Source organism: Anopheles funestus, unplaced genomic scaffold (genome assembly GCF_943734845.2).
Source record: "Anopheles funestus unplaced genomic scaffold, idAnoFuneDA-416_04 scaffold_199_ctg1, whole genome shotgun sequence".
Taxonomy (NCBI): domain Eukaryota; kingdom Metazoa; phylum Arthropoda; class Insecta; order Diptera; family Culicidae; genus Anopheles; species Anopheles funestus.
In genome coordinates this window covers 1-21,714 of record NW_026045304.1, presented here as the reverse complement: position 1 = coordinate 21,714, position 21,714 = coordinate 1, and the positions used below count along the sequence as shown (strand labels likewise).

The following is a 21,714-nucleotide window of genomic DNA, read 5'->3' as shown; positions in this document are numbered from 1 at the left end:
TCGAAAAAGTTAGTTTTGGTATAAGTTAGGTTTTTTAGAAAAAGTTAGTTTTGGTATAAGTTAGGTTTTTAAGAAAAAGTTAGTTTTGGTATAAATTAGGTTTTTTCGAAAAAGTTAGTTTTGGTATAAGTTAGGTTTTTTCGAAAAAGTTAGTTTTGGTATAAGTTTGGTTTTTTCGAAAAAGTTAGTTTTGGTATAAGTTAGGTTTTTGAGAAAAAGTTAGTTTTGTTATAATTTAGGTTTTTTCGAAAAAGTTAGTTTTGGTATAAATTAGGTTTTTTCGAAAAAGTTAGTTTTGGTATAAGTTAGGTTTTTTCGAAAAAGTTAGTTTTGGTATAAGTTAGGTTTTTATGAAAAAGTTAGGTTTTTTCGAAAAAGTTAGTTTTGGTATAAGTTAGGTTTTTTCGAAAAAGTTAGTTTTGGTATAAGTTAGGTTTTTTCGAAAAAGTTAGTTTTGGTATAAGTAAGGTTTTTATGAAAAAGTTAGTTTTGGTATAAGTTAGGTTTTTATGAAAAAGTTAGGTTTTTTCGAAAAAGTTAGTTTTGGTAAAAGTTAGGTTTTTTCGAAAAAGTAAGGTTTTTTAGAAAAAGTTAGTTTTGGTATAAGTTAGGTTTTTTCGAAAAAGTTAGTTTCGGTATAAGTTAGGTTTTTTCGAAAAAGTTAGTTTTGGTATAAGTTAGGTTTTTGAGAAAAAGTTAGTTTTGGTATAAGTTAGGTTTTTTAGAAAAAGTTAGTTTTGGTATAAGTTAGGTTTTTTCGAAAAAGTTAGTTTTGGTATAAGTTAGGTTTTTTCGAAAAAGTTAGTTTTGGTATAAATTAGGTTTTTTCGAAAAAGTTAGTTTTGGTATAAGTTAGGTTTTTTCGAAAAAGTTAGTTTTGGTATAAGCTAGGTTTTTATGAAAAAGTTAGGTTTTTTCGAAAAAGTTAGTTTTGGTATAAGTTAGGTTTTTTCGAAAAAGTTAGTTTTGGTATAAGTTAGGTTTTTCGAAAAAGTTAGTTTTGGTATAAGTTAGGTTTTTATGAAAAAGTTAGTTTTGGTATAAGTTAGGTTTTTATGAAAAAGTTATGTTTTTTCGAAAAAGTTAGTTTTGGTAAAAGTTAGGTTTTTTCGAAAAAGTAAGGTTTTTTAGAAAAAGTTAGTTTTGGTATAAGTTAGGTTTTTTCGAAAAAGTTAGTTTCGGTATAAGTTAGGTTTTTTCGAAAAAGTTAGTTTTGGTATAAGTTAGGTTTTTGAGAAAAAGTTAGTTTTGGTATAAGTTAGGTTTTTTAGAAAAAGTTAGTTTTGGTATAAGTTAGGTTTTTTCGAAAAAGTTAGTTTTGGTATAAGTTAGGTTTTTTCGAAAAAGTTAGTTTTGGTATAAATTAGGTTTTTTCGAAAAAGTTAGTTTTGGTATAAGTTAGGTTTTTTCGAAAAAGTTAGTTTTGGTATAAGTTAGGTTTTTAAGAAAAAGTTAGTTTTGGTATAAGTTAGGTTTTTTCGAAAAAGTTAGTTTTGGTATAAGTTAGGTTTTTATGAAAAAGTTAGGTTTTTTCGAAAAAGTTAGTTTTGGTATAAGTTAGGTTTTTATGAAAAAGTTAGTTTTGGTATAAGTTAGGTTTTTTCGAAAAAGTTAGTTTTGGTATAAGTTAGGTTTTTATGAAAAAGTTAGTTTTGGTATAAGTTATTTTTTTTCGAAAAAGTTAGTTTTGGTATAAGTTAGGTTTTTAAGAAAAAGTTAGTTTTGGTATAAGTTAGGTTTTTTTAGAAAAAGTTATTTTTGGTATAAGTTAGGTTTTTTCGAAAAAGTTAGTTTTGGTATAAGTTGGGTTTTTTCTTAAAAGTTAGTTTTGGTATAAGTTAGGTTTTTAAGAAAAAGTTAGTTTTGGTATAAGTTAGGTTTTTTCGAAAAAGTTAGTTTTGGTATAAGTTAGGTTTTTAAGAAAAAGTTAGTTTTGGTATAGGTTAGGTTTTTTCGAAAAAGTTAGTTTTGGTATAAGTTAGGTTTTTTAGAAAAAGTTAGTTTTGGTATAAGTTAGGTTTTTTCGAAAAAGTTAGTTTTGGTATAAGTTAGGTTTTTAAGAAAAAGTTAGTTTTGGTATAAGTTATTTTTTTTCGAAAAAGTTAGTTTTGGTATAAGTTAGGTTTTTAAGAAAAAGTTAGTTTTGGTATAAGTTAGGTTTTTTCGAAAAAGTTAGTTTTGGTATAAGTTAGGTTTTTATGAAAAAGTTAGGTTTTTTCGAAAAAGTTAGTTTTGGTAAAAGTTAGGTTTTTTCGAAAAAGTAAGGGTTTTTAGAAAAAGTTAGTTTTGGTATAAGTTAGGTTTTTTCGAAAAAGTTAGTTTTGGTATAAGTTAGGTTTTTAAGAAAAAGTTAGTTTTGGTATAAGTTAGGTTTTTTCGAAAAAGTTAGTTTTGGTATAAGTTAGGTTTTTTCGAAAAAGTTAGTTTTGGTATAAGTTAGGTTTTTTAGAAAAAGTTAGTTTTGGTATAAGTTAGGTTTTTTCGAAAAAGTTAGTTTTGGTATAAGTTAGGTTTTTTCGAAAAAGTTAGTTTTGGTATAAGTTAGGTTTTTGAGAAAAAGTTAGTTTTGGTATAAGTTAGGTTTTTGAGAAAAAGTTAGTTTTGGTATAAGTTAGGTTTTTTCGAAAAAGTTAGTTTTGGTATAAGTTAGGTTTTTATGAAAAAGTTAGTTTTGGTATAAGTTAGGTTTTTTCGAAAAAGTTAGTTTTGGTATAAGTTAGGTTTTTTAGAAAAAGTTAGTTTTGGTATAAGTTAGGTTTTTTAGAAAAAGTTAGTTTTGGTATAAGTTAGGTTTTTTAGAAAAAGTTAGTTTTGGTATAAGTTAGGTTTTTATGAAAAAGTTAGGTTTTTTCGAAAAAGTTAGTTTTGGTAAAAGTTAGGTTTTTAAGAAAAAGTTAGTTTTGGTATAAGTTAGGTTTTTTCGAAAAAGTTAGTTTTGGTATAAGTTAGGTTTTTATGAAAAAGTTAGGTTTTTTCGAAAAAGTTAGTTTTGGTAAAAGTTAGGTTTTTTCGAAAAAGTAAGGTTTTTTAGAAAAAGTTAGTTTTGGTATAAGTTAGGTTTTTTCGAAAAAGTTAGTTTTGGTCTAAGTTAGGTTTTTAAGAAAAAGTTAGTTTTGGTATAAGTTAGGTTTTTTCGAAAAAGTTAGTTTTGGTATAAGTTAGGTTTTTTAGAAAAAGTTAGGTTTTTAAGAAAAAGTTAATTTTGGTATAAGTTAGGTTTTTGAGAAAAAGTTAGGTTTTTTAGAATAAGTTAGTTTTGGTAAAAGTTAGGTTTTTTAGAAAAAGTGAGTTTTGGTATAAGTTAGGTTTTTTCGAAAAAGTTTGTTTTTTTATAAGTTAGGTTTTTTCGAAAAAGTTAGTTTTGGTATGAGTTAGGTTTTTAAGAAAAAGTTAGTTTTGGTATAAGTTAGGTTTTTTAGAAAAAGTTAGTTTTGGTATAAGTTAGGTTTTTTCGAAAAAGTTAGTTTTGGTATAAGTTAGGTTTTTTCGAAAAAGTTAGTTTTGGTATAAATTAGGTTTTTTCGAAAAAGTTAGTTTTGGTATAAGTTAGGTTTTTTCGAAAAAGTTAGTTTTGGTATAAGCTAGGTTTTTATGAAAAAGTTAGGTTTTTTCGAAAAAGTTAGTTTTGGTATAAGTTAGGTTTTTTCGAAAAAGTTAGTTTTGGTATAAGTTAGGTTTTTCGAAAAAGTTAGTTTTGGTATAAGTTAGGTTTTTATGAAAAAGTTAGTTTTGGTATAAGTTAGGTTTTTATGAAAAAGTTATGTTTTTTCGAAAAAGTTAGTTTTGGTAAAAGTTAGGTTTTTTCGAAAAAGTAAGGTTTTTTAGAAAAAGTTAGTTTTGGTATAAGTTAGGTTTTTTCGAAAAAGTTAGTTTCGGTATAAGTTAGGTTTTTTCGAAAAAGTTAGTTTTGGTATAAGTTAGGTTTTTGAGAAAAAGTTAGTTTTGGTATAAGTTAGGTTTTTTAGAAAAAGTTAGTTTTGGTATAAGTTAGGTTTTTTCGAAAAAGTTAGTTTTGGTATAAGTTAGGTTTTTTCGAAAAAGTTAGTTTTGGTATAAATTAGGTTTTTTCGAAAAAGTTAGTTTTGGTATAAGTTAGGTTTTTTCGAAAAAGTTAGTTTTGGTATAAGTTAGGTTTTTAAGAAAAAGTTAGTTTTGGTATAAGTTAGGTTTTTTCGAAAAAGTTAGTTTTGGTATAAGTTAGGTTTTTATGAAAAAGTTAGGTTTTTTCGAAAAAGTTAGTTTTGGTATAAGTTAGGTTTTTATGAAAAAGTTAGTTTTGGTATAAGTTAGGTTTTTTCGAAAAAGTTAGTTTTGGTATAAGTTAGGTTTTTATGAAAAAGTTAGTTTTGGTATAAGTTATTTTTTTTCGAAAAAGTTAGTTTTGGTATAAGTTAGGTTTTTAAGAAAAAGTTAGTTTTGGTATAAGTTAGGTTTTTTTAGAAAAAGTTATTTTTGGTATAAGTTAGGTTTTTTCGAAAAAGTTAGTTTTGGTATAAGTTGGGTTTTTTCTTAAAAGTTAGTTTTGGTATAAGTTAGGTTTTTAAGAAAAAGTTAGTTTTGGTATAAGTTAGGTTTTTTCGAAAAAGTTAGTTTTGGTATAAGTTAGGTTTTTAAGAAAAAGTTAGTTTTGGTATAGGTTAGGTTTTTTCGAAAAAGTTAGTTTTGGTATAAGTTAGGTTTTTTAGAAAAAGTTAGTTTTGGTATAAGTTAGGTTTTTTCGAAAAAGTTAGTTTTGGTATAAGTTAGGTTTTTAAGAAAAAGTTAGTTTTGGTATAAGTTATTTTTTTTCGAAAAAGTTAGTTTTGGTATAAGTTAGGTTTTTAAGAAAAAGTTAGTTTTGGTATAAGTTAGGTTTTTTCGAAAAAGTTAGTTTTGGTATAAGTTAGGTTTTTATGAAAAAGTTAGGTTTTTTCGAAAAAGTTAGTTTTGGTAAAAGTTAGGTTTTTTCGAAAAAGTAAGGGTTTTTAGAAAAAGTTAGTTTTGGTATAAGTTAGGTTTTTTCGAAAAAGTTAGTTTTGGTATAAGTTAGGTTTTTAAGAAAAAGTTAGTTTTGGTATAAGTTAGGTTTTTTCGAAAAAGTTAGTTTTGGTATAAGTTAGGTTTTTTCGAAAAAGTTAGTTTTGGTATAAGTTAGGTTTTTTAGAAAAAGTTAGTTTTGGTATAAGTTAGGTTTTTTCGAAAAAGTTAGTTTTGGTATAAGTTAGGTTTTTTCGAAAAAGTTAGTTTTGGTATAAGTTAGGTTTTTGAGAAAAAGTTAGTTTTGGTATAAGTTAGGTTTTTGAGAAAAAGTTAGTTTTAGTATAAGTTAGGTTTTTTCGAAAAAGTTAGTTTTGGTATAAGTTAGGTTTTTATGAAAAAGTTAGTTTTGGTATAAGTTAGGTTTTTTCGAAAAAGTTAGTTTTGGTATAAGTTAGGTTTTTTAGAAAAAGTTAGTTTTGGTATAAGTTAGGTTTTTTAGAAAAAGTTAGTTTTGGTATAAGTTAGGTTTTTTAGAAAAAGTTAGTTTTGGTATAAGTTAGGTTTTTATGAAAAAGTTAGGTTTTTTCGAAAAAGTTAGTTTTGGTAAAAGTTAGGTTTTTAAGAAAAAGTTAGTTTTGGTATAAGTTAGGTTTTTTCGAAAAAGTTAGTTTTGGTATAAGTTAGGTTTTTATGAAAAAGTTAGGTTTTTTCGAAAAAGTTAGTTTTGGTAAAAGTTAGGTTTTTTCGAAAAAGTAAGGTTTTTTAGAAAAAGTTAGTTTTGGTATAAGTTAGGTTTTTTCGAAAAAGTTAGTTTTGGTATAAGTTAGGTTTTTAAGAAAAAGTTAGTTTTGGTATAAGTTAGGTTTTTTCGAAAAAGTTAGTTTTGGTATAAGTTAGGTTTTTTAGAAAAAGTTAGGTTTTTAAGAAAAAGTTAATTTTGGTATAAGTTAGGTTTTTGAGAAAAAGTTAGGTTTTTTAGAATAAGTTAGTTTTGGTAAAAGTTAGGTTTTTTAGAAAAAGTGAGTTTTGGTATAAGTTAGGTTTTTTCGAAAAAGTTTGTTTTTTTATAAGTTAGGTTTTTTCGAAAAAGTTAGTTTTGGTATGAGTTAGGTTTTTTCGAAAAAGTTAGTTTTGGTATAAGTTAGGTTTTTTCGAAAAAGTTAGTATTGGTATAAGTTAGGTTTTTTCGAAAAAGTTAGTTTTGGTATAAGTTAGGTTTTTAAGAAAAAGTTAGTTTTGGTATAAGTTAGGTTTTTAAGAAAAAGTTAGTTTTGGTATAAGTTAGGTTTTTTCGAAAAAGTAAGGTTTTTTAGAAAAAGTTAGTTTTGGTATAAGTTAGGTTTTTTCGAAAAAGTTAGTTTTGGTATAAGTTAGGTTGTTATGAGAAAGTTAGGTTTTTTCGAAAAAGTTAGTTTTGGTAAAAGTTAGGTTTTTAAGAAAAAGTTAGTTTTGGTATAAGTTAGGTTTTTTCGAAAAAGTTAGTTTTGGTATAAGTTAGGTTTTTTAGAAAAAGTTAGTTTTGGTATAAGTTAGGTTTTTTAGAAAAAGTTAGTTTTGGTATAAGTTAGGTTTTTAAGAAAAAGTTAGTTTTGGTATAAGTTAGGTTTTTTCGAAAAAGTTAGTTTTGGTATAAGTTAGGTTTTTGAGAAAAAGTTAGTTTTGGTATAAGTTAGGTTTTTTCGAAAAAGTTAGTTTTGGTATAAGTTAGGTTTTTTAGAAAAAGTTAGGGTTTTTCGAAAAAGTTAGTTTTGGTATAAGTTAGGTTTTTAAGAAAAAGTTAGTTTTGGTATAAATTAGGTTTTTTCGAAAAAGTTAGTTTTGGTATAAGTTAGGTTTTTTCGAAAAAGTTAGTTTTGGTATAAGTTAGGTTTTTTAGAAAAAGTTAGGTTTTTTCGAAAAAGTTAGTTTTGGTATAAGTTAGGTTTTTAAGAAAAAGTTAGTTTTGGTATAAGTTAGGTTTTTTCGAAAAAGTTAGTTTTGGTATAAGTTAGGTTTTTAAGAAAAAGTTAGTTTTGGTATAAGTTAGGTTTTTTCGAAAAAGTTAGTTTTGGTATAAGTTAGGTTTTTGAGAAAAAGTTAGTTTTGGTATAATTTAGGTTTTTAAGAAAAAGTTAGTTTTGGTATAATTTAGGTTTTTTCGAAAAAGTAAGGTTTTTTAGAAAAAGTTAGTTTTGGTATAAGTTAGGTTTTTTAGAAAAAGTTAGTTTTGGTATAAGTTAGGTTTTTTCGAAAAAGTTAGTTTTGGTATAAGTTAGGTTTTTTCGAAAAAGTTAGTTTTGGTATAAGTTAGGTTTTTATGAAAAAGTTAGGTTTTTTCGAAAAAGTTAGTTTTGGTATAAGTTAGGTTTTTTCGAAAAAGTTAGTTTTGGTATAAGTTAGGTTTTTTCGAAAAAGTTAGTTTTTTTATAAGCTAGGTTTTTATGAAAAAGTTAGGTTTTTTCGAAAAAGTTAGTTTTGGTATAAGTTAGGTTTTTATGAAAAAGTTAGTTTTGGTATAAGTTAGGTTTTTTCGAAAAAGTTAGTTTTGGTATAAGTTAGGTTTTTTAGAAAAAGTTAGGTTTTTTCGAAAAAGTTAGTTTTGGTATAAGTTAGGTTTTTAAGAAAAAGTTAGTTTTGGTATAAGTTAGGTTTTTTCGAAAAAGTTAGTTTTGGTATAAGTTAGGTTTTTTCGAAAAAGTTAGGTTTTTTAGAAAAAGTTAGTTTTGGTATAAGTTAGGTTTTTTCGAAAAAGTTAGTTTTGGTATAAGTTAGGTTTTTTCGAAAAAGTTAGTTTTGGTATAAATTAGGTTTTTTCGAAAAAGTTAGTTTTGGTATAAGTTAGGTTTTTTCGAAAAAGTTAGTTTTGGTATAAGTTAGGTTTTTGAGAAAAAGTTAGTTTTGGTATAAGTTAGGTTTTTATGAAAAAGTTAGTTTTGGTATAAGTTAGGTTTTTTCGAAAAAGTTAGTTTTGGTATAAGTTAGGTTTTTTCGAAAAAGTTAGTTTTGGTACAAATTAGGTTTTTTCGAAAAAGTTAGTTTTGGTATAAGTTAGGTTTTTTCGAAAAAGTTAGTTTTGGTATAAGTTAGGTTTTTTAGAAAAAGTTAGTTTTGGTATAAGTTAGGTTTTTTCGAAAAAGTTAGTTTTGGTATAAGTTAGGTTTTTTCGAAAAAGTTAGTTTTGGTATAAATTAGGTTTTTTCGAAAAAGTTAGTTTTGGTATAAGTTAGGTTTTTTCGAAAAAGTTAGTTTTGGTATAAGTTAGGTTTTTAAGAAAAAGTTAGTTTTGGTATAAGTTAGGTTTTTTCGAAAAAGTTAGTTTTGGTATAAGTTAGGTTTTTATGAAAAAGTTAGTTTTGGTATAAGTTAGGTTTTTTCGAAAAAGTTAGTTTTGGTATAAGTTAGGTTTTTTAGAAAAAGTTAGTTTTGGTATAAGTTAGGTTTTTTCGAAAAAGTTAGTTTTGGTATAATTTAGGTTTTTTCGAAAAAGTTAGGTTTTTTAGAAAAAGTTAGGTTTTTTCGAAAAAGTTAGTTTTGGTATAAGTTAGGTTTTTATGAAAAAGTTAGTTTTGGTATAAGTTAGGTTTTTTCGAAAAAGTTAGGTTTTTTCGAAAAAGTTAGTTTTGGTAAAAGTTAGGTTTTTATGAAAAAGTTAGTTTTGGTATAAGTTAGGTTTTTTCGAAAAAGTTAGTTTTGGTATAAGTTAGGTTTTTATGAAAAAGTTAGTTTTGGTATAAGTTAGGTTTTTTCGAAAAAGTTAGTTTTGGTATAAGTTAGGTTTTTTAGAAAAAGTTAGTTTTGGTATAAGTTAGGTTTTTTAGAAAAAGTTAGTTTTGGTATAAGTTAGGTTTTTATGAAAAAGTTAGGTTTTTTCGAAAAAGTTAGTTTTGGTAAAAGTTAGGTTTTTTCGAAAAAGTAAGGTTTTTTAGAAAAAGTTAGTTTTGGTATAAGTTAGGTTTTTTCGAAAAAGTTAGTTTTGGTATAAGTTAGGTTTTTAAGAAAAAGTTAGTTTTGGTATAAATTAGGTTTTTTCGAAAAAGTTAGTTTTGGTATAAATTAGGTTTTTTCGAAAAAGTTAGTTTTGGTATAAGTTAGGTTTTTTCGAAAAAGTTAGTTTTGGTATAAGTTAGGTTTTTTCGAAAAAGTTAGTTTTGGTATAATTTAAGTTTTTTCGAAAAAGTTAGTTTTGGTATAAATTAGGTTTTTAAGAAAAAGTTAGTTTTGGTATAAATTAGGTTTTTTCGAAAAAGTTAGTTTTGGTATAAATTAGGTTTTTTCGAAAAAGTTAGTTTTGGTATAAGTTAGGTTTTTTCGAAAAAGTTAGTTTTGGTATAAGTTAGGTTTTTTCGAAAAAGTTAGTTTTGGTATAAATTAGGTTTTTTCGAAAAAGTTAGTTTTGGTATAAGTTAGGTTTTTTCGAAAAAGTTAGTTTTGGTATAAGTTAGGTTTTTATGAAAAAGTTAGGTTTTTTCGAAAAAGTTAGTTTTGGTATAAGTTAGGTTTTTTCGAAAAAGTTAGTTTTGGTATAAGTTAGGTTTTTTCGAAAAAGTTAGTTTTGGTATAAGTTAGGTTTTTATGAAAAAGTTAGTTTTTTTATAAGTTAGGTTTTTAAGAAAAAGTTAGGTTTTTTCGAAAAAGTAAGTTTTGGTAAAAGTTAGGTTTTTTCGAAAAAGTAAGGTTTTGTAGAAAAAGTTAGTTTTGGTATAAGTTAGGTTTTTTCGAAAAAGTTAGTTTCGGTATAAGTTAGGTTTTTTCGAAAAAGTTAGTTTTGGTATAAATTAGGTTTTTTCGAAAAAGTTAGTTTTGGTATAAGTTAGGTTTTTTCGAAAAAGTTAGTTTTGGTATAAGTTAGGTTTTTAAGAAAAAGTTAGTTTTGGTATAAGTTAGGTTTTTTCGAAAAAGTTAGTTTTGGTATAAGTTAGGTTTTTATGAAAAAGTTAGGTTTTTTCGAAAAAGTTAGTTTTGGTATAAGTTAGGTTTTTATGAAAAAGTTAGTTTTGGTATAAGTTAGGTTTTTTCGAAAAAGTTAGTTTTGGTATAAGTAAGGTTTTTATGAAAAAGTTAGGTTTTTTCGAAAAAGTTAGTTTTGGTAAAAGTTAGGTTTTTTCGAAAAAGTAAGGTTTTTTAGAAAAAGTTAGTTTTGGTATAAGTTAGGTTTTTTCGAAAAAGTTAGTTTTGGTATAAGTTAGGTTTTTAAGAAAAAGTTAGTTTTGGTATAAGTTAGGTTTTTTCGAAAAAGTTAGTTTTGGTATAAGTTAGGTTTTTTCGAAAAAGTTAGTTTTGGTATAAGTTAGGTTTTTTAGAAAAAGTTAGTTTTGGCATAAGTTAGGTTTTTTCGAAAAAGTTAGTTTTGGTATAAGTTAGGTTTTTTCGAAAAAGTTAGTTTTGGTATAAGTTAGGTTTTTGAGAAAAAGTTAGTTTTGGTATAAGTTAGGTTTTTTCGAAAAAGTTAGTTTTGGTATAAGTTAGGTTTTTTAGAAAAAGTTAGTTTTGGTATAAGTTAGGTTTTTTCGAAAAAGTTAGTTTTGGTTTAAGTTAGGTTTTTTCGAAAAAGTTAGTTTTGGTATAAATTAGGTTTTTTCGAAAAAGTTAGTTTTGGTATAAGTTAGGTTTTTTAGAAAAAGTTAGTTTTGGTATAAGTTAGGTTTTTAAGAAAAAGTTAGTTTTGGTTTAAGTTAGGTTTTTTCGAAAAAGTTAGTATAGGTATAAGTTAGGTTTTTATGAAAAAGTTAGTTTTGGTATAAGTTAGGTTTTTATGAAAAAGTTAGGTTTTTTCGAAAAAGTTAGTTTTGGTATAAGTTAGGTTTTTTCGAAAAAGTTAGTTTTGGTATAAGTTAGGTTTTTAAGAAAAAGTTAGTTTTGGTATAAGTTAGGTTTTTTCGAAAAAGTTAGTTTTGGTATAAGTTAGGTTTTTTAGAAAAAGTTAGTTTTGGTATAAGTAAGGTTTTTTCGAAAAAGTTAGTTTTGGTATAAGTTAGGTTTTTATGAAAAAGTTAGTTTTGGTATAAGTTAGGTTTTTTCGAAAAAGTTAGTTTTGGTATAAGTTAGGTTTTTTAGAAAAAGTTAGTTTTGGTATAAGTTAGGTTTTTAAGAAAAAGTTAGTTTTGGTATAAGTTAGGTTTTTTCGAAAAAGTTAGTTTTGGTATAAGTTAGGTTTTAATGAAAAAGTTAGTTTTGGTATAAGTTAGGTTTTTATGAAAAAGTTAGGTTTTTTCGAAAAAGTTAGTTTTGGTATAAGTTAGGTTTTTTAGAAAAAGTTAGTTTTGGTATAAGTTAGGTTTTTAAGAAAAAGTTAGTTTTGGTATAAGTTAGGTTTTTTCGAAAAAGTTAGTTTTGGTATAAGTTAGGTTTTTTAGAAAAAGTTAGGTTTTTAAGAAAAAGTTAGTTTTGGTATAAGTTAGGTTTTTGAGAAAAAGTTAGGTTTTTTAGAATACTAGTTAATAGGCCCGGTTACATGGCTACACAACAGAGCTACGTAATGCCGATTCTATTGAGTTTTCGTCACATCTAGTAGAAGTTTTTTTATTTTTTTTTTTGCTCGGTTAGAACGGGCCTGGCCGTATCAAGACTTATTTTACCACGTAGCAGGATAGTCAGACTTTGCTACGGGGGTACGGTCCGGATGGGATTTGAACCCGGTCCTGCCGTGAGGGCGGGCGCCGTTTTTCACATGTACCACCGGGCCGCCCCAAGTTTTTTTTTATCATGCTGTAAATTTTCTGATGTAATTACGGCTTACGTTGGCGATACTATGGTACTTACAGTGAAATCCAGCCTTACAGACTGAATATGCCAATTTGCTTCGAACATTAGGTGAATTTCATCTGCTACAACCAAAGGAACCGATCCTGTTTGAGAATTATACGTTTTTTTTTGCCGAAAGTTGGTCATGGCCAATTTCAACCCGACCATCGTGGAATTGCTTCTTTTTAACCATCCAAAATTTCCAATTTACTCTCCTTTTGCGCAACGGACTTGGCTCCGTCAGAATTGCGCACAACAATTCTACTTCAAACCCCAAAATAGTTAAGTCTTTGAGGCGGACTTGTAGTCTCTTCAATCCGGGTTTCATGATCAAATATTGAAAGATTGATCACGGAAAAGGAATATTTTCAGATCGCATGACATATATTCTGTTTTCTACAACCAAAAACATAAATTAGCTTGTTTAGTAAAATGTCTAAGCAAATTTCAAAATTCCTTACCCCGCGGTAGCTCGGTCGTGGTAATATTAACACCATCTTCACCAGCTATTGCTTTTCTGGACGGAATAGGAGAGGAGTGATCCTGGACGGACATCAGTTGGTATTGATTTCATCCTCTTTTTTGTGGTATACTACAACCCCAAAAAGTATCGGGACTGCCTTTTCTGAAATTTGTTTACCCATAGCGAGACAGTCAGTCCTGCGTACGGAGGTTTGGCCTGGATGTGTTTTTATTACTGGTCCTGTGGTATAGATTACCGGTTCCGCTACCATTCAGCAATTCTCAATAAGCAATTCAAAAACAATTGTACTTTACTTAACACACACATTCTCGAAACCTTTTCCACTTGTACCGTTCAAACGCAGCGTTTTGATTACTTGGAATATTGTCAAAAATTGACGATACTAATTGTGATGCTTACGGTGCAATTCAGCCTTGCAGGCATCTTTTCGATACGGGATACATAAAGTGGCGTGAATTCTAATATGAATCACAGAACATGCCAATTTGCTTCGAATATCAGGAGAATTTCTCTGCTGCAACCAAAAGGAAAAATAGCCTGTATAATTTTTTTTGATCAAATCGAATGTTTCCTTACCCTTCACCGCGAGCTCCTAATATCCGAATTAAGAATCATTCGTTCGTTTTGAGGATTTCAAAGTTGGTCAAGGCCGATGTCAGCCCGGCCATCGTGGTTTTTAATTGCTTCTTTTCAACCATCTAAAATGTCCAATTTACTATCTTGGCTCCGTCAGAATTTCTTTACAATAGTTCTGCTACAATCGCCAAAATAGGGAAAATTCAAGCATTGAAGATGTTAGTGGAAGTCTTAGAAAATTCCGTTTAAGATGCACTTCGGGTCTCTTCAGTTTTGGTTTCATGATGTGCCATTGTAGGATCGGCCGCGGAAAAGAAATATTTTCGGAGCGCATGACATGTATTCCGTTTTCTACAACCATTAGAAATAGTAAATTGTTGAATAAAATATCTAAGTAAATTCAAAAATTCCTTACCCCTTACCGACAGCAAATACGATCAATTTAACGCAGTATATTAATGGATGTTTTCACTGTTTTTCAAAATTTGCAGTGGTCAATGGTGGCCCGGTGGCCCGGTTGCCAAGTCCTGGTAATATTATCACCATCTTCACTACAACTTCATCTTCATCTTCTTAAATTCACTACAACTTGAAGAGGTCTTGGCCAGCCACTGCTAACTTTCCTTGGCTTTATTTACCCGTAGCGAGACAGTCCATCCTGCGTACGGAGGTTTACATAGCCCGGATGGGATTAGATCACTGGTTCTGTGGTGTAGACACCCGAGCCGCTACCATTCAGCAATTCCCGCTCAGCAATTAAAAAATGCAAAATCTTCGTGGAATTGCTTTAAATTAATATTCTGCTGTTAAAATGTAGTTAATTTTGCTTTCTTCAACTTTTGCTTATTTTCACTTGCCCAACACACTCTGGAAACCGTACCACTTGTACCATTTGTTGAGCCAGCCTACTACGGAATATTTAGCATCGTCCTACCGTAAAATATCCTTTTGTATGATCCATTCACATTTTGATAAATTGAAGTAGGCTTAGAACCTGTGCAACAACCAAAAAACCACATCAATCTAGTGAACATGCAGGGTTTGTTGAATGAGCTTTCATATTGGGCAAATTAAAGTTTTACAACAATGCCTTAGAAAAACCGATATGCCAACACTGCAGTAACGCTGCGTTACTGCACGAGTAGAATTTGTATATAGAAGTTAGTTTTGGTAAAAGTTAGGTTTTTTCGAAAAAGTTAGTTTTGGTATAAGTTAGGTTTTTTCGAAAAAGTTAGTTTTGGTATAAGTTAGGTTTTTTAGAAAAAGTGAGTTTTGGTATAAGTTAGGTTTTTTCGAAAAAGTTAGTTTTTTTTATAAGTTAGGTTTTTTCGAAAAAGTTAGTTTTGGTATGAGTTAGGTTTTTTCGAAAAAGTTAGTTTTGGTATAAGTTAGGTTTTTAAGAAAAAGTTAGTTTTGGTATAAGTTAGGTTATTAAGAAAAAGTTAGTTTTGGTATAAGTTAGGTTTTTTCGAAAAAGTTAGTTTTGGTATAAGTTAGGTTTTTAAGAAAAAGTTAGATTTTTAAGAAAAAGTTAGGTTTTTAAGAAAAAGTTAGTTTTGGTATAAGTTAGGTTTTTGAGAAAAAGTTAGGTTTTTTATAATAAGTTAGTTTTGGTAAAAGTTAGGTTTTTTAGAAAAAGTTAGGTTTTTTCGAAAAAGTTAGTTTTGGTATAAGTTAGGTTTTTTCAAAAAAGTTAGTTTTGGTATAAGTTAGGTTTTTTCGAAAAAGTTAGTTTTGGTATAAGTTAGGTTTTTGAGAAAAAGTTAGTTTTGGTATAAGTTAGGTTTTTAAGAAAAAGTTAGTTTTGGTATAAGTTAGGTTTTTTCGAAAAAGTTAGTTTTGGTATAAGTTAGGTTTTTATGAAAAAGTTAGGTTTTTTCGAAAAAGTTAGTTTTGGTAAAAGTTAGGTTTTTTCGAAAAAGTAAGGTTTTTTAGAAAAAGTTAGTTTTGGTATAAGTTAGGTTTTTGAGAAAAAGTTAGTTTTGGTATAAGTTAGGTTTTTTAGAAAAAGTTAGTTTTGGTATAAGTTAGGTTTTTTCGAAAAAGTTAGTTTTGGTATAAGTTAGGTTTTTTCGAAAAAGTTAGTTTTGGTATAAATTAGGTTTTTTCGAAAAAGTTAGTTTTGGTATAAGTTAGGTTTTTTCGAAAAAGTTAGTTTTGGTATAAGTTAGGTTTTTTCGAAAAAGTTAGTTTTGGTATAAGTTAGGTTTTTTTAGAAAAAGTTAGTTTTGGTATAAGTTAGGTTTTTTAGAAAAAGTTAGTTTTGGTAAAAGTTAGGTTTTTTAGAAAAAGTTAGGTTTTTTAGAAAAGTGAGTTTTGGTATAAGTTAGGTTTTTTCGAAAAAGTTAGTTTTTTTATAAGTTAGGTTTTTTCGAAAAAGTTAGTTTTGGTATGAGTTAGGTTTTTTCGAAAAAGTTAGTTTTGGTATAAATTAGGTTTTTTCGAAAAAGTTAGTTTTGGTATGAGTTAGGTTTTTTAGAATAAGTTAGTTTTGGTAAAAGTTAGGTTTTTTAGAAAAAGTTAGGTTTTTTCGAAAAAGTTAGTTTTGGTATAAGTTAGGTTTTTTCGAAAAAGTTAGTATTGGTATAAGTTAGGTTTTTTCGAAAAAGTTAGTTTTGGTATAAGTTAGGTTTTTAAGGAAAAGTTAGTTTTGGTATAAGTTAGGTTTTTAAGAAAACGTTAGTTTTGGTATAAGTTAGGTTTTTTCGAAAAAGTTAGTTTTGGTATAAGTTAGGTTTTTTCGAAAAAGTTAGTTTTGGTAAAAGTAAGGTTTTTTCGAAAAAGTTAGTTTTGGTATAAGTTAGGTTTTTATGAAAAAGTTAGGTTTTTTCGAAAAAGTTAGTTTTGGTAAAAGTTAGGTTTTTTCGAAAAAGTAAGGTTTTTTAGAAAAAGTTAGTTTTGGTAAAAGTTAGGTTTTTTAGAAAAAGTTAGGTTTTTTAGAAAAAGTGAGTTTTGGTATAAGTTAGGTTTTTTCGAAAAAGTTAGTTTTTTTATAAGTTAGGTTTTTGCGAAAAAGTTAGTTTTGGTATAAGTTAGGTTTTTTCGAAAAAGTTAGTTTTGGTATAAGTTAGGTTTTTTCGAAAAAGTTAGTTTTGGTATAAATTAGGTTTTTTAGAAAAAGTTAGTTTTGGTATAAGTTAGGTTTTTTAGAAAAAGTTAGTTTTGGTAAAAGTTAGGTTTTTTCGAAAAAGTTAGTTTTGGTATAAGTTAGGTTTTTTAGAAAAAGTTAGTTTTGGTATAAGTTAGGTTTTTTCGAAAAAGTTAGTTTTGGTATAAGTTAGGTTTTTTCGAAAAAGTTAGTTTTGGTATAAATTAGGTTTTTTCGAAAAAGTTAGTTTTGGTATAAGTTAGGTTTTTAAGAAAAAGTTAGTTTTGGTATAAGTTAGGTTTTTAAGAAAAAGTTAGTTTTGGTATAAGTTAGGTTTTTTCGAAAAAGTTAGTTTTGGTATAAGTTGGGTTTTTTCTTAAAAGTTAGTTTTGGTATAAGTTAGGTTTTTAAGAAAAAGTTAGTTTTGGTATAAGTTAGGTTTTTAAGAAAAAGTTAGTTTTGGTATAAGTTAGGTTTTTATGAAAAATTAGTTTTGGTATAAGTTAGGTTTTTTCGAAAAAGTTAGGTTTTTTCGAAAAAGTTAGTTTTGGTAAAAGTTAGGTTTTTATGAAAAAGTTAGTTTTGGTATAAGTTAGGTTTTTTCGAAAAAGTTAGTTTTGGTATAAGTTAGGTTTTTATGAAAAAGTTAGTTTTGGTATAAGTTAGGTTTTTTCGAAAAAGTTAGTTTTGGTATAAGTTAGGTTTTTTAGAAAAAGTTAGTTTTGGTATAAGTTAGGTTTTTTAGAAAAAGTTAGTTTTGGTATAAGTTAGGTTTTTATGAAAAAGTTAGGTTTTTTCGAAAAAGTTAGTTTTGGTAAAAGTTAGGTTTTTTCGAAAAAGTAAGGTTTTTTAGAAAAAGTTAGTTTTGGTATAAGTTAGGTTTTTTCGAAAAAGTTAGTTTTGGTATAAGTTAGGTTTTTAAGAAAAAGTTAGTTTTGGTATAAATTAGGTTTTTTCGAAAAAGTTAGTTTTGGTATAAATTAGGTTTTTTCGAAAAAGTTAGTTTTGGTATAAGTTAGGTTTTTTCGAAAAAGTTAGTTTTGGTATAAGTTAGGTTTTTTCGAAAAAGTTAGTTTTGGTATAATTTAAGTTTTTTCGAAAAAGTTAGTTTTGGTATAAATTAGGTTTTTAAGAAAAAGTTAGTTTTGGTATAAATTAGGTTTTTTCGAAAAAGTTAGTTTTGGTATAAATTAGGTTTTTTCGAAAAAGTTAGTTTTGGTATAAGTTAGGTTTTTTCGAAAAAGTTAGTTTTGGTATAAGTTAGGTTTTTTCGAAAAAGTTAGTTTTGGTATAAATTAGGTTTTTTCGAAAAAGTTAGTTTTGGTATAAGTTAGGTTTTTTCGAAAAAGTTAGTTTTGGTATAAGTTAGGTTTTTATGAAAAAGTTAGGTTTTTTCGAAAAAGTTAGTTTTGGTATAAGTTAGGTTTTTTCGAAAAAGTTAGTTTTGGTATAAGTTAGGTTTTTTCGAAAAAGTTAGTTTTGGTATAAGTTAGGTTTTTATGAAAAAGTTAGTTTTTTTATAAGTTAGGTTTTTAAGAAAAAGTTAGGTTTTTTCGAAAAAGTAAGTTTTGGTAAAAGTTAGGTTTTTTCGAAAAAGTAAGGTTTTGTAGAAAAAGTTAGTTTTGGTATAAGTTAGGTTTTTTCGAAAAAGTTAGTTTCGGTATAAGTTAGGTTTTTTCGAAAAAGTTAGTTTTGGTATAAATTAGGTTTTTTCGAAAACGTTAGTTTTGGTATAAGTTAGGTTTTTTCGAAAAAGTTAGTTTTGGTATAAGTTAGGTTTTTAAGAAAAAGTTAGTTTTGGTATAAGTTAGGTTTTTTCGAAAAAGTTAGTTTTGGTATAAGTTAGGTTTTTATGAAAAAGTTAGGTTTTTTCGAAAAAGTTAGTTTTGGTATAAGTTAGGTTTTTATGAAAAAGTTAGTTTTGGTATAAGTTAGGTTTTTTCGAAAAAGTTAGTTTTGGTATAAGTAAGGTTTTTATGAAAAAGTTAGGTTTTTTCGAAAAAGTTAGTTTTGGTAAAAGTTAGGTTTTTTCGAAAAAGTAAGGTTTTTTAGAAAAAGTTAGTTTTGGTATAAGTTAGGTTTTTTCGAAAAAGTTAGTTTTGGTATAAGTTAGGTTTTTAAGAAAAAGTTAGTTTTGGTATAAGTTAGGTTTTTTCGAAAAAGTTAGTTTTGGTATAAGTTAGGTTTTTTCGAAAAAGTTAGTTTTGGTATAAGTTAGGTTTTTTAGAAAAAGTTAGTTTTGGCATAAGTTAGGTTTTTTCGAAAAAGTTAGTTTTGGTATAAGTTAGGTTTTTTCGAAAAAGTTAGTTTTGGTATAAGTTAGGTTTTTGAGAAAAAGTTAGTTTTGGTATAAGTTAGGTTTTTTCGAAAAAGTTAGTTTTGGTATAAGTTAGGTTTTTTAGAAAAAGTTAGTTTTGGTATAAGTTAGGTTTTTTCGAAAAAGTTAGTTTTGGTTTAAGTTAGGTTTTTTCGAAAAAGTTAGTTTTGGTATAAATTAGGTTTTTTCGAAAAAGTTAGTTTTGGTATAAGTTAGGTTTTTTAGAAAAAGTTAGTTTTGGTATAAGTTAGGTTTTTAAGAAAAAGTTAGTTTTGGTTTAAGTTAGGTTTTTTCGAAAAAGTTAGTATAGGTATAAGTTAGGTTTTTATGAAAAAGTTAGTTTTGGTATAAGTTAGGTTTTTATGAAAAAGTTAGGTTTTTTCGAAAAAGTTAGTTTTGGTATAAGTTAGGTTTTTTCGAAAAAGTTAGTTTTGGTATAAGTTAGGTTTTTAAGAAAAAGTTAGTTTTGGTATAAGTTAGGTTTTTTCGAAAAAGTTAGTTTTGGTATAAGTTAGGTTTTTTAGAAAAAGTTAGTTTTGGTATAAGTTAGGTTTTTTCGAAAAAGTTAGTTTTGGTATAAGTTAGGTTTTTATGAAAAAGTTAGTTTTGGTATAAGTTAGGTTTTTTCGAAAAAGTTAGTTTTGGTATAAGTTAGGTTTTTTAGAAAAAGTTAGTTTTGGTATAAGTTAGGTTTTTAAGAAAAAGTTAGTTTTGGTATAAGTTAGGTTTTTTCGAAAAAGTTAGTTTTGGTATAAGTTAGGTTTTAATGAAAAAGTTAGTTTTGGTATAAGTTAGGTTTTTATGAAAAAGTTAGGTTTTTTCGAAAAAGTTAGTTTTGGTATAAGTTAGGTTTTTTAGAAAAAGTTAGTTTTGGTATAAGTTAGGTTTTTAAGAAAAAGTTAGTTTTGGTATAAGTTAGGTTTTTTCGAAAAAGTTAGTTTTGGTATAAGTTAGGTTTTTTAGAAAAAGTTAGGTTTTTAAGAAAAAGTTAGTTTTGGTATAAGTTAGGTTTTTGAGAAAAAGTTAGGTTTTTTAGAATACTAGTTAATAGGCCCGGTTACATGGCTACACAACAGAGCTACGTAATGCCGATTCTATTGAGTTTTCGTCACATCTAGTAGAAGTTTTTTTATTTTTTTTTTTGCTCGGTTAGAACGGGCCTGGCCGTATCAAGACTTATTTTACCACGTAGCAGGATAGTCAGACTTTGCTACGGGGGTACGGTCCGGATGGGATTTGAACCCGGTCCTGCCGTGAGGGCGGGCGCCGTTTTTCACATGTACCACCGGGCCGCCCCAAGTTTTTTTTTATCATGCTGTAAATTTTCTGATGTAATTACGGCTTACGTTGGCGATACTATGGTACTTACAGTGAAATCCAGCCTTACAGACTGAATATGCCAATTTGCTTCGAACATTAGGTGAATTTCATCTGCTACAACCAAAGGAACCGATCCTGTTTGAGAATTATACGTTTTTTTTTGCCGAAAGTTGGTCATGGCCAATTTCAACCCGACCATCGTGAAATTGCTTCTTTTTAACCATCCAAAATTTCCAATTTACTATCCTTTTGCGCAACGGACTTGGCTCCGTCAGAATTGCGCACAACAATTCTACTTCAAACCCCAAAATAGTTAAGTCTTTGAGGCGGACTTGTAGTCTCTTCAATCCGGGTTTCATGATCAAATATTGAAAGATTGATCACGGAAAAGGAATATTTTCAGATCGCATGACATATATTCTGTTTTCTACAACCAAAAACATAAATTAGCTTGTTTAGTAAAATGTCTAAGCAAATTTCAAAATTCCTTACCCCGCGGTAGCTCGGTCGTGGTAATATTAACACCATCTTCACCAGCTATTGCTTTTCTGGACGGAATAGGAGAGGAGTGATCCTGGACGGACATCAGTTGGTATTGATTTCATCCTCTTTTTTGTGGTATACTACAACCCCAAAAAGTATCGGGACTGCCTTTTCTGAAATTTGTTTACCCATAGCGAGACAGTCAGTCCTGCGTACGGAGGTTTGGCCTGGATGTGTTTTTATTACTGGTCCTGTGGTATAGATTACCGGTTCCGCTACCATTCAGCAATTCTCAATAAGCAATTCAAAAACAATTGTACTTTACTTAACACACACATTCTCGAAACCTTTTCCACTTGTACCGTTCAAACGCAGCGTTTTGATTACTTGGAATATTGTCAAAAATTGACGATACTAATTGTGATGCTTACGGTGCAATTCAGCCTTGCAGGCATCTTTTCGATACGGGATACATAAAGTGGCGTGAATTCTAATATGAATCACAGAACATGCCAATTTGCTTCGAATATCAGGAGAATTTCTCTGCTGCAACCAAAAGGAAAAATAGCCTGTATAATTTTTTTTGATCAAATCGAATGTTTCCTTACCCTTCACCGCGAGCTCCTAATATCCGAATTAAGAATCATTCGTTCGTTTTGAGGATTTCAAAGTTGGTCAAGGCCGATGTCAGCCCGGCCATCGTGGTTTTTAATTGCTTCTTTTCAACCATCTAAAATGTCCAATTTACTATCTTGGCTCCGTCAGAATTTCTTTACAATAGTTCTGCTACAATCGCCAAAATAGGGAAAATTCAAACATTGAAGATGTTAGTGGAAGTCTTAGAAAATTCCGTTTAAGATGCACTTCGGGTCTCTTCAGTTTTGGTTTCATGATGTGCCATTGTAGGATCGGCCACGGAAAAGAAATATTTTCGGAGCGCATGACATGTATTCCGTTTTCTACAACCATTAGAAATAGTAAATTGTTGAATAAAATATCTAAGTAAATTCAAAAATTCCTTACCCCTTACCGACAGCAAATACGATCAATTTAACGCAGTATATTAATGGATGTTTTCACTGTTTTTCAAAATTTGCAGTGGTCAATGGTGGCCCGGTGGCCCGGTTGCCAAGTCCTGGTAATATTATCACCATCTTCACTACAACTTCATCTTCATCTTCTTAAATTCACTACAACTTGAAGAGGTCTTGGCCAGCCACTGCTAACTTTCCTTGGCTTTATTTACCCGTAGCGAGACAGTCCATCCTGCGTACGGAGGTTTACATAGCCCGGATGGGATTAGATCACTGGTTCTGTGGTGTAGACACCCGAGCCGCTACCATTCAGCAATTCCCGCTCAGCAATTAAAAAATGCAAAATCTTCGTGGAATTGCTTTAAATTAATATTCTGCTGTTAAAATGTAGTTAATTTTGCTTTCTTCAACTTTTGCTTATTTTCACTTGCCCAACACACTCTGGAAACCGTACCACTTGTACCATTTGTTGAGCCAGCCTACTACGGAATATTTAGCATCGTCCTACCGTAAAATATCCTTTTGTATGATCCATTCACATTTTGATAAATTGAAGTAGGCTTAGAACCTGTGCAACAACCAAAAAACCACATCAATCTAGTGAACATGCAGGGTTTGTTGAATGAGCTTTCATATTGGGCAAATTAAAGTTTTACAACAATGCCTTAGAAAAACCGATATGCCAACACTGCAGTAACGCTGCGTTACTGCACGAGTAGAATTTGTATATAGA

The 21,714-nt window shown here is 27.9% G+C and overlaps 2 long non-coding RNA genes across 3 annotated transcripts; both read right to left on the bottom strand.

Moving 5' to 3' along the window:
* Window positions 1–11,414: 11,414 nt before the first annotated feature.
* Window positions 11,415–13,897, bottom strand: LOC125774336 (uncharacterized). 2 transcript variants are annotated; one of them, XR_007420811.1, is made up of 2 exons: window positions 12,740–13,897; window positions 11,415–12,677 (listed from the first exon to the last, which is right to left on the bottom strand). It is a non-coding gene; the product is annotated as an uncharacterized LOC125774336 (long non-coding RNA). The 2 variants fall into 2 exon arrangements; XR_007420810.1 differs by having other exon boundaries at window positions 11,415–12,674.
* A 5,333-nt stretch (window positions 13,898–19,230) lies between these two features.
* Window positions 19,231–21,708, bottom strand: LOC125774334 (uncharacterized). Its single transcript, XR_007420809.1, has 2 exons — window positions 20,556–21,708; window positions 19,231–20,490 (listed from the first exon to the last, which is right to left on the bottom strand). It is a non-coding gene; the product is annotated as an uncharacterized LOC125774334 (long non-coding RNA).
* Between the last annotated feature and the right edge of the window lie 6 nt (window positions 21,709–21,714).